Here is an 11389-nt window from a genome sequence, read left to right on the forward strand (position 1 = left end):
AAGTTGCCCAGGCGGGTCTCGAACCCGCGGGATCAGGCAATCCACTCACCTCAGCCTCCCAAAGGCGCGGGGTTACAGGCTGAGCCACTGAGCCCAGCTAGGGATCAAATTTCAACATGATATTTGGAGGGAATAAATATCCAAATTATATCAGTCCCACCAAAATTCTTGTTTAATGAGAAGCTGTGATTGTGACCTTACTTGGAAATAGTCTTTACAGATGTAATCACATTAAAACGAAGTCATACTATATCAGGGTAGGCCCTAATATAATGACTGGGGTCCTAATAAGAAGACAGAAGTTCAGATACACAGGAAATACGTACACCATGTGACGATGGAGGCTGAGTGATCCGTCTACAAGCAAAGGAATGTCAAGGATTGCAACCACCAGAAGCTAGAAAGATTCAAGGAGGGTGGCTTGCCCAGGGCCTTCAGAGAGAGGATGGCTGTGTTAACATTTTGATTTAGGACTTCTAGCCTCCAGACCTGTGAGACGATTAAATTTATGTTGTTTTAAACCACCCAGTTTGTGGTATTCTGTTATGAAAGCCCCATGAAACTAATACATATTCTATATCTGAATTTTTAAAAAACCTCCAAGTGTTATTCTAATATACAACCAGTGTTGAGGATCACCGAACTAAATAATAATTGTAACCACCCTTGACTCATTTAATATTCAATAGGGTAGATAAGCCGCGCTCGGTGGCTCAGCCTGTAATCCCGTGCCATTGGGAGGCTGAGGTGAGTGGATTGCATGAGCCCGCGGGTTCAAGACCCACTTGGGCAACTTGGTGAGACCTCATCTCTACAATAAATAAAAAATTAGCCGGGCGTGGTAGCGCACGCCTGTAGTTCCAGCTACTTGGAAGGCTGAGGTGGAAGGATCGCCGGAGCCCAGCAGGTCGAGGCTGTGGTGGCCAGGAGTGGCCACTGCACTCCAGTCTGGATGACAGAGTGAGACTCCAACTCAAAAAAAAAAAAAAAAAAAATTGGGTAGATAAACAGAATGAATGAAAAATTATCCTTTAGAAAAAGGAATCAGCTATCCTTTTGGGAACAATAAAGTTGCATCTCTACATCATATCAAAGTCACTAAAACTCCAAAAGTATTCTGGAGGCTGGGAACAAGACAAACTCCCTACTCTCATGAAGTTTATGATCTAAGGAGAGACAGATCATGAGCAAATAAATTAGATAACTTTAGAGGGAGATGATCTATGAAGAAAATAAATCAAGGTAATAAAAGAGGCCATATCACCTGGGCATGGTGGCTTATGCCTGTAATCCTAGCACTTTGGGAGGCGGAGGCGAGAGGATTGCCTGAGCCTAGGGGTTTGAGACCAGCCTGGGCAACTTGGCGAGATCTCATCTGTACAATAAATTTAAAAAATTACCCGGACGTGGTGGCGCATACCCATGGTTCCAGCTACTTGAGAGGCTAAGGTGGAAGGATCACCTACGCCCGACAGGTCGAGACTGCGGTGGCCATGAGTGTGCCACTCCACTTCGGCCTGGATGACAGTGAGACAGCGACTCAAAAAAAAAAGAGGGTATATATTTTTTTTTAACATTTACTGGTTTATTATAAAGGATACAACTTATCCTTAGTCAATTTTTGTTTCAAGATTATACTATCACCATAAATGAGTCAGAGTTTATCTCATTTTTCATCATCTGTAAAAACTTGTATACGAATAAGTTATTTATTTATTTATTTTGAGTTGGAGTCTCACTCCGTTGCCCAGACTGGAGTGCTGTGGCTGCTACCAGCCACCACAGCCTCGACCTGCTGGGCTCCGGCGATCCTTCCGCCTCAGCCTCCCAAGTAACCAGAACTACAGGCACGCGCTACCACGCCCAGCTAATTTTTTGATTTATTGTAGAGACGAGGTCTCGCCAAGTTGCCCGGGCGGGTCTCGAACCCGCGGGCTCAGGCAATCCACTCACTTGGGCCTCCCAAAGCGCGGGATTACAGGCTGAGCCACGGAGCCCAGCCAGAGTTATTTGTTTTTTAAAAAATTTGGTGGAACTTTCCTGTAACCTCTTTAGGGCTTGGACTTTGGCTTAAGAAACTGGCTCTCAACAGGGAAGGTAGGCAGTTTTGTCTCCCAAGGAATATTTGGCAATGGCTGATTGTCACAACTGTGGATGGCATTGCTACTGGCATCTAGTGGATGGGGCCAGGAATGCTAGTGAGCATTCTGCAAAGTACAGGATAGCCCTCCCAACAAAGAATTATCTAGTCTAAAATGTCAAAAAAACTGATGTTAGAGAAATCCTGAGTTAAAGGAAGGAGGGAGAAATTTGTTAGTACAATATCATTCACTTATTGTTTTTTGTCTGTGTAAGATTTTTACCAATTTAACATTTAAAATATTTTTATCCAGTCCACTTTCGATGGGAAGCAGATTTGGTTCCATGCTTTTGCTATTGTGGATAGTGTGGTAGTAAGTAAACATACATGTATCTTTTTGGCAGAGCAATTTATATTCTTCTGGGTATATTCCCAGGATGATTGCTGGATCACATGGAAGGTCAATTTTTAGTTCTTTTAGAAATTGCCACACAGCTTTCCATAGAGGTTGAAGTAGCTTACATTCCCACCAACAATGTAGAAGTATTTATTTTTCTCTGCAACCACCTGTTGTTTTTTTGACTTTTTTTTTTTTTTTTTTTGAGTTGGAGTCTCACTCTGTCGTCCAGACTGGAGTGCAGTAGCCGTTCCCGGCCACCACAGCCTCGACCTGCTGGGCTCCGGCGATCCTTCTGCCTCAGCATTCCAAGTAGCCGGAATTACAGGTATGCGCTACCACGCCTGGCTGATTTTTTGATTTATTGTAGAGATGAGGTCTCGCCTGGCCAGGCAGGTCTCGAAACCCGCGGGCTCAGGCAATCCTCTCACTTCAGCCTCCCAAAGGCGCGGGATTACAGGCTGAGCCACAGAGCTCGGCTGTTTTTTGACTTATTAATGATAGCCATCCTTACTGGAGTTAGATGGTATCTCATGGTAGTTTTGATCTGCACTTCTCTAATGATTAGTGGGGCTGAGCATTTGTTCATGTGTCTGTTGTCTGCTTGTATGTCCTCTAATAAAACAATGTGGTACATATACACGATGAAATATTATGCAACCATAAAGAAGAAAATCATGGCTTTCGCACCAACTTAGATGTGGTTGGAGACCATCATACTAAGTGAACTATCACAAAAACCAAGAACTGGATAACGCATATTCTCACTCATAAGTGAGCCCCGAACACTGGTCACATTAGCACAAGGGTGGGATCTATAGTTGTTGAGCACTCCCAGAGGAGGTAGGGAGGGAGGAGGATGGGGCCACATGACGACTTAAAAGGTACCTGGTCCACCAAAGGAAGTGAGGGCCACCTAGAAGCCCAAACTTCACCTGCATGCAGCCTACTTAACTAGTAAATCAAGACGGCATATTAACAGATAGTGGAGTAGCTAATTTAGTTAGGGTGGTTAGGGAAGACCTCTTTGAAGAAGCAATATTTAAGTTGATGTCTGAAGCTGTTAGCCATAGGAAGAGCTGGGGGAAATGCAAGGGTTCTGAAGAGGAAATAAGTTTGATATAGACTAAAGACCTAAACGGAAAACACCATAACAATGGGAAAAAAGATAATATTGTTACTTTGGATAAGGAAAGTCTCCTAAAAACAATAAACAAAACAGAAAAGCCATAGAAGAAAAGATTGATATAAATGTATCAAATGACTATGGAAACATGTTAAACTTCTGCATAACAAACCATAAACAAGTAAAGTACTATGGGAAAATATCAGCAACATATGTAGTAGACAAAGGGTTAATATCTAGAAATATAAATGACTTTTACAATTCATCATGGAAAAGACAAACAACCTGAGTCAGATGTGGTGGCTCACACCTGTAATTCCAGCACTTTGGAGGTGGAGGCGAGAGAATTGCCTGAGCCTAGGGGTTTGAGACCAGCCTGGACAACTTGGTGAGACCTCATCTCTACAATAAATCAAAAAATTAGCCAGGTGTGGTGACGCTTGCCTGTGGTTCCAGCTACTTGAAAGACTGAGGCGGAAGGGTCACCTGAGCCCAGCAGATCGAGGCTGCAGTGGCTGTGAGCGTGCCACTATACTCCAGCCTGGGTGACAGAGTGAGACTCCAACTAAAAAAAAACAAAACAAACAAAAAAAGAAATAAATTAAGACCGTCTCTCCTCAATGATGGAATTCCCTGCAGTTGTTAAAAATAAGGTTAGGCTGGGCACTGTGGCTCACACTACAATCCCAACAATTTGGGAGGCCACCCAGGGAGGACTGCTTGAACCCAGGGGTTCAAGATCAGCCTGGGCAAAATAATAAGACCTCCTCTCCACAAAAAATTAGCCAGGTGTGGTGGCACGCACCTCTAGTCCCAGCTACTCGGGAGGCTGAGGAGGAAGGATCACCTGAACCCAGGAGTTTGGGGCTGTGGTGGGCCATGATCATGCTACTATTTTCCAGGCTGGGTGACAGGGTGAGACCCCGATGTAAGAAAAAGTTAATTAATTAATTAATGTATGCATTTATTTATTTTTGGTAGAAAGAGCTCCAAGACATACTGTCAAGTGAAAAAAGCAATTGGCCACATAATATGGTTGAGCAGTATGATTCTGTTCATGTGAAAATGACAAATATCCACACTAATCTCCATATTTCTGTGTTATCATCCTGCGTCTACCCATCCCATCCCCACTTCCAATGGAGAGGATTTTGGTTAGAGTAGTGAAGTTTTTTTAAGTGGCTGGAATGCCAGTTCACATCACAATTACCACCAAGTAGGAATGGCAGCCTAATACATGATTTGTGGGGCCTAGTACAACATGAAAACGGAGGGTTCCTTGTTCCAAAAACAGAGAGGGGAGAAGTGCAGTTGAAGTTTCTAAAATATAAGGTAGCCGGGCTTGGTGGCTCAGCCTGTAATCCCGCGCCTTTGGGAGGCTGAGGTGAGTGGACTGCCTAAGCCCACGGGTTCGAGACCCGCCTGGGCAACTTGGCAAGACCTCATCTCTACAATAAATAAAAATTAGCCGGGTGTGGTAGCGCGCACCTGTAGTTCCAGCTACTTGCAAGGCTGAGGCAGAAGGATCGCTGGAGCCCAGCAGGTCGAGGCTGCGGTGGTCGGGAGTGGCCACTGCACTTCAGTCTGGGCGACAGAGTGAGACTCCAACTCAAAAAAATAAAGTAAAATAAAATAAAATAAAATATAAGGTGTTTTGCTTTAAAAAATGTTCTTACCTATAAAACACGGTAGGGGTAACAGTGATGCATGAATGATGACATAAACTTACAAATTACAGAATAATGCTTTTGTAAGTATTTTATTCTTTTTCCGGAGTTTCACTCTGTCACCCAGGCTGGAGTACGGTGGCATGCTCACGGCCACCACAGCCTTGACCTTCTCGGCTCAGGCGATCCTTCTGCCTCAGCCTTCCAAGTAGCTGGAGCTACAGGTGTCCGCTACAACACCCAGCTAATTTTTTTAAATTTATTGTAGAGACGAGGCCTTGCCAAGTTGCCCAGGCTGGTCTCAAACCCCTGTACTCAAGCAATCCTCTTGCCTCCGCCTCCCAAAGTGCTGGGACTACAGATGTGAGCCACCGTGCCTGGTATACTTTTTGTAATAATTTTATAGAATATAATTAGTAATATATTAATGTGATATCTTGATCATAAAATTTTTCTGGCTTGCTTCTCTGCAAATTCAATTGGTCATCAAAATTTTTAGCAACTTCATTTTTTATTGATATAATTGAAAGCAACATCAGTCCAAGACTGCACAATGCTATTTGATAATTTTTCACTTTGAGAGGGATTTTTCTGCTGATATAACTGTTGTTGCTGGTGCTGTTAGGAGTATAGGGTAGGCTGTGACAATATTAGGATAAAATAAATTGTTTCAAAATACACATCTTTCATACATGTAGAGCTGATGCTTCTCAGAGAATGATTTTTCTTTTTCTTTTTTTTTGAGTTGGAGTCACTCTGTCGCCCAGGCTAGAGTGCAGTGGCACGCTCATGGCCATCGTAGCCTCGACCTGCTGGGCTCAGGTGATCCTTCTGCCTCAGCTTTCCAAGTAGCTGGAACCACATGTGTGAGCCACCACGCCCAGCTACTTTTTTCTGATTTATTGTAGAGAAGAGGTCTTGCCAAGTTACCCAAGCTGAGAGAATGATTTTTCTAAAAAGATTTAACTCTCCATACAAATCAGTTTCGTGTAAGTCTGAATCTAATTTTAAATATAAATTTATAAAATGAAATTTTAATGTTTTCTTTGATATTTCTTGTAACTTGTGGAGGGTATATAAGAAATGTAAAGTGGCTTCATGATTTGTATATAATTCAAAACACCTGCTTACGCATTCTTCTGCTGTATCTTCAATTATAAGGAAAAATCTTTTCAATCGTCTTTCTGATTAGTAATTTGTTTATCCCAAACTTTTCATCTATATGTCTATTGTGACAATCTTTAATTTTAATTATTATTTCTAAGTCTTTGGATATTTGCTTTGCAGTGTTGCATCAGTTTTCTTTCTTTCTTTCTTTTTTTTGAGTTGGAGTCTCACTCTGTCACCCAGACTGGAGTGCAGTGGCTGCTCCCGGCCACCGCAGCCTCAACCTGCTGGGCTCCGGCGATCCTTCCGCCTCAGCCTTCCAAGTAGCTAGAACTACAGGCACATACTACCACGCCTGGCTGATTTTTTTATTTACTGTAGAGATGAGGTCTCGCCAAGTTGCCCAGGTGGGTCCTGAACCCCTGGGCTCAGGCAATCCACTCACCTCAGCCTCCCAAAGTGCTGGGATTACAGGCTGAGCCACCGAGCCCAGCCTGCATCAGTTTTCATAACCAGAGATTTGTATGCAATCCTGACTTGTACCCCACAACTTTACAATTAAATTAAATTTTAAAAGCCCAGATATTCTAAACTCTTCAAAGAATTATAATAATCCTCCTAGAATACTTTACTGCAATGTCCAGGGGAACACTTTTATTTTGTAATGATTTCCTGGCAAAGTTTACTGCCTGAGTGCCAGCAGTTCTTGCCCCAGTGTGCAAGTCAAAGAACTAATCTTTGTGCAGATCTTGCAGGGACAGGCTCTGGTCACAGAAGTACAAGCTTGCCTCTCACCACGAGCCCCCTCACTGTCCCTATGCAGAGGTCCTCCATTCTCCCAGGGCTATGGACACTGCTACCTCTGCTGCTGCTTCTGCTATTGCTGTCACCTAGCCTGATGTCCCCCTCCAGGCCCTGTGGTGCCCTGGACTGCCCCAGATGTGCTTGTGTGCACCAGGTGGCCTGGTCAACTGCTCAGTATGTGCACTGCCTGTAGTGCCCACCGGCTGTGTGTGCTGCCACTTAGTATATCTCTTTTTTTGAGTTGGATTCTCACTCTGTTGCCCAGACTGGAGTGCAGTGGCCGCTCCCGGCCACCGCAGCCTCGACCCGCTGGGCTCCGGCGATCCTTCTGCCTCAGCCTTCCAAGTAGCTGGAACTACAGGCGTGTGCTACCACGCCCGGCTAATTTTTTGATTTATTGTAGAGATGAGGTCTCACCAAGTTTGTTTTTTTTTTTAAATGGTCATTCTAGTGGGTGTAAAGTGGTACCTCATTGTGGTTTTGTTTGTTTGTTTGTTTGAGTTGGAATCTCACTCCGTGGCCCAGACTGGAGTGCAGTGGCCGCTCCTGGCCACCGCAGCCTTGACCTGTGGGCTCCAGTGATCCTTCCGCCTCAGCCTTCCAAGTAGCCGGAATTACAGGCATGTGCTACCATGCCCGGCTGATTGTTTGATTTATTGTAGAGATGAGGTCTCGCCAAGTTGCCCAGGCGGGTCTCGAACCCACAGGCTCAGCCAATCTACTCACCTCAGCCTCCCAAAGGCGCGGGATTACAGGCTGAGCCACCAAGCCCGGCTTAGTATATCTCTTTTGCACAAATGCAGAGTCCGCTGTCACAATGGACTACACTTACAAAACACTAGTTCAAAGATAAAATTATAGCCAGGCTCAGTGGCTCAGCCTGTAAACCCAGCACTCTGGGAGGCCAAGGCGAGTGGATGGCCTGAGCTTGCGGGTTTGAGACCAGTCCGGGCAACTTGGCGAGACCTCGTCTCTACAATTAATAAAAAATTAGCCGGGTGTAGTAGTGAGCACCTGTAGTTCCAGCTACTTGGAAGGCTGAGGTGGAAGGATCGCTGGAGCCCAGCAGTTCGATGCTGGGGTGGCCGTGAGAGTGCCACTGCACTCCAGCCTAGGTGATGGACTGAGACTCCAATTCAAAAAAAAAAGATAAAATTATGAAGAATTTCAAGATAGCTGTTGCAGTTCATTAAACCAAGCCCAAGTCCCTTCCAGGGAGCAGAGCTCTGTGAATGTGGCACACCCATGAAGTTGGCCCTGGAGCTACCTAGTTTGGCGCCTGGGGCACTATCTTGCTAATTTTTATTTCAAGTATGTGCAAAGCATATTTTGCTTTTGTGAATCAAATTATGCTAAGACCCACTGATCGATTACCCTCCCCAATTACATATATGCACCAGTTGCTGTTAAATTCACATCAATGGTATAACAGTGTGGTTAAAAACCTGGACTCTGAAGCCGGGCTCAGTGGCTCCCGCGCTTTGGGAGGCTGAGGTGAGTGGATTACCTGAGCCTGCGGGTTCAAGACCCGTCCGGGCTACTTGGTGAGACCTCATCTCTACAATAAATCAAAAAATTAGCTGGGCGTGGTAGTGCGTGACTGTAGTTCCAGCTACTTGGAAGGCTGAGGCGGAAGGATCGCTGGAGACCAGCAGGTTGAGGCTGCAGTGGCCAGGAGCGGCCACTGCACTCCAGTCTGGGCAACAGAGTGATAATCCAACTCAAAATAAAAAGTAAAAAAAGCCTGGACTCTGGACCTGCATCACCAGGAACCTCAGCTTGGATACATACTAGGTATGAGGCCCTAAGCAAATCTCTGTACTCAGTTTCCTCATCCGTGCAATTGGGGGATAATATTGGTACCTACCTCATAAGATTGCTGTAAGGATTAAGTTAGTTATGTATGTAAAGCTTTTCTAACAGTGCTTAGCACACAGTAAATTCTCAGATGTTATTTACCATTATTTTGTCTTTTGTTTTTACTGTCCTTGTACTTTTTCTTTTCTTTCTTCTTTTTTTGGCATAGGTGTTTCACTCTGTTGCCTAGGCTGGAGTGCAGTGGCACGCTCACAGCAACTGGAGCCTCGACCTGCTGGGCTCAGGTGATCCTTCTGCCTCAGCCTTCCAAGGACCTGGAACCACAGGCGTGTGCCACCACGCCCAGCTAGTTTTTTTGATTTACTGTAGACATGGGGTCTTCCCAAGTTGTCCTGTCTGGTCTCGAACCCCTGGACTCAGGCAATTCTCTCACCTCTGCCTCCCAAAGTGCTGGGATTTCAGGCTGAGCCACTGCACGTGGCTTGTCCTTGTACTTTCAAGTCTGTTTTGGAGCAATTCTGTTCTTCCTGATATAACTTATTTCCCTTTATTACCCATTTTGCCTTGTTTTCTCCTCATGTATTTTATAGTCCACTTTAGCCCTCATCATTTTTCACCTCAACAGCTATATGTATATATGTAGAAAAACGAATTGGAAAAGATCCTCCTGAGGTTCCCTTTAGGGAAGTAAGCAGGAATCGAATGGTGGCTGGGGGGAAGGAACTTCAGTCTAGCTATCTGAATACTTACAATGGGAATGCATTTGCTCTTATCTGTGTAATTAAAAATAAATGTTTACAACTGTTAAATGGAGGTGAGGTAGGGGAAGAAGGCTTCCAGGGCAACCTTGTGCTAGGGTGGGCAGGTCAGATCAAGCACTGCATCTTGTGAGACAGGATCTGACTACACATTTCCAGGACAGCAACTAGCTGCCTCCCACCCGTGGCATTGGCAAGACTTCCTTTATCAGCAAATCTGACTGCCTCTGGTTCAGCCCCCTGGTAGCTTTGTCCTTTCTAGCATCTCTTAGCTTACCCTCCCCACCTCTCAAGAAAACTGGGGAGAAACTTTCAGTATTTGTGAGTACCACTGTACCTAAAACAAATGTTACCTCCTGTGAAGCTTTTCCTGACACATCCACTGAACATGAATTAATGGTGACTTCCTCTTTGTTCCCACACAGGTTGCTCATACCTCTAGGTAGCACTTAGGGTTTGACTTTCTTCAGTCTTGTTATTGTTAATTTACTAGACTCTATGTCCTCTAAGGGTACACACACAGTCTCTTATTCATGTCTGGGGACTCCACTCCAAATCCCACCTGTATCCTGCCCAGTCTTCCCACCACCAAGTGGGGTTTTGGTGCTCTTGATTCCTTCTGCCGTTGTCCCTAGCTAGCTCTTCTTGTTATTCAGGTCTCGCTCATATCACCTTCTCTGAGTGGCCTTCTTTGACCACCTTATCTAAAATAGACTGCTTTCCTTCCAAATCATTCTTTAGTTCATAATGTCACCGGTAAGCCATGTTCTTTCCCTACTTTGCAAAGAATAAACATCTAATTTGGAAAGGCAATCAGATTTTTAAATTTCACCCTTTCATCCCAAGCGGTGAGAGGTACTGGAGCTTTGTGGGGTGCAGGGTGGGGAAGGTATGAACAGGGTGGAGTTTCAGACATGCAGGTACAGTTCACAAACATGCTTCTCCATACGTCACATGCACATAAAATGGCAGAGATTTTTCTATAGGGGAGGGATTTTTAGCATAGCATTATAATGACATGTTATAAGCTAAAAGTAACTGGGGGTTGTAGGTGCTGGTCCATGCTGACCTGTTCCAGTCTAAACTGGTCTTGCAGCTGGAATTCCTTTGGTATCTGACATGGGCTGGAATCTTCAAGCCACTGTGCCTATAGAGAAGAAAATTAGGGAAGATTTATTAGTTTTTCTTATGAGACTTTAAAAAGAAGAAAGGAAAAAACTGTTAAAGTATTCACACTGTCCTATCGTGGGTGTCCTGGTGACAATAACTTGTCTTATTTTCCTGATAGCACTCACCACAATTGGAAATTCTCTTATTTGCCACACTTGATTGCCTGTCTCCCTTGCTGAAATGTGAGTCATAGGAGAACAAGGACCTTATCTGTTTTGTTTGTCACTAGATCCCCAGTAGTGTTCAAAAAATATATGAATGAAATTTTACTTGACTATTGACTGATTCCTCCAGCAAAATGTTAGCTCCATGAAGGTCAGGACCTTATCTCAGGTACATCAACATCCTCAGCACCTAACACAGTGCTTGGGGCATAGTAGATCAATAAAGAATTGTTAGCCTGGCTTGGTGGCTCAGCCTGTAATCCCGCCCCTTTGGGAGGCTGAGGTGAGTGGACTGCCT

This window comes from Carlito syrichta, unplaced genomic scaffold, assembly GCF_000164805.1.
Source record: "Carlito syrichta isolate Samal-C Ts95f unplaced genomic scaffold, Tarsius_syrichta-2.0.1 Scaffold306175, whole genome shotgun sequence".
Taxonomy (NCBI): domain Eukaryota; kingdom Metazoa; phylum Chordata; class Mammalia; order Primates; family Tarsiidae; genus Carlito; species Carlito syrichta.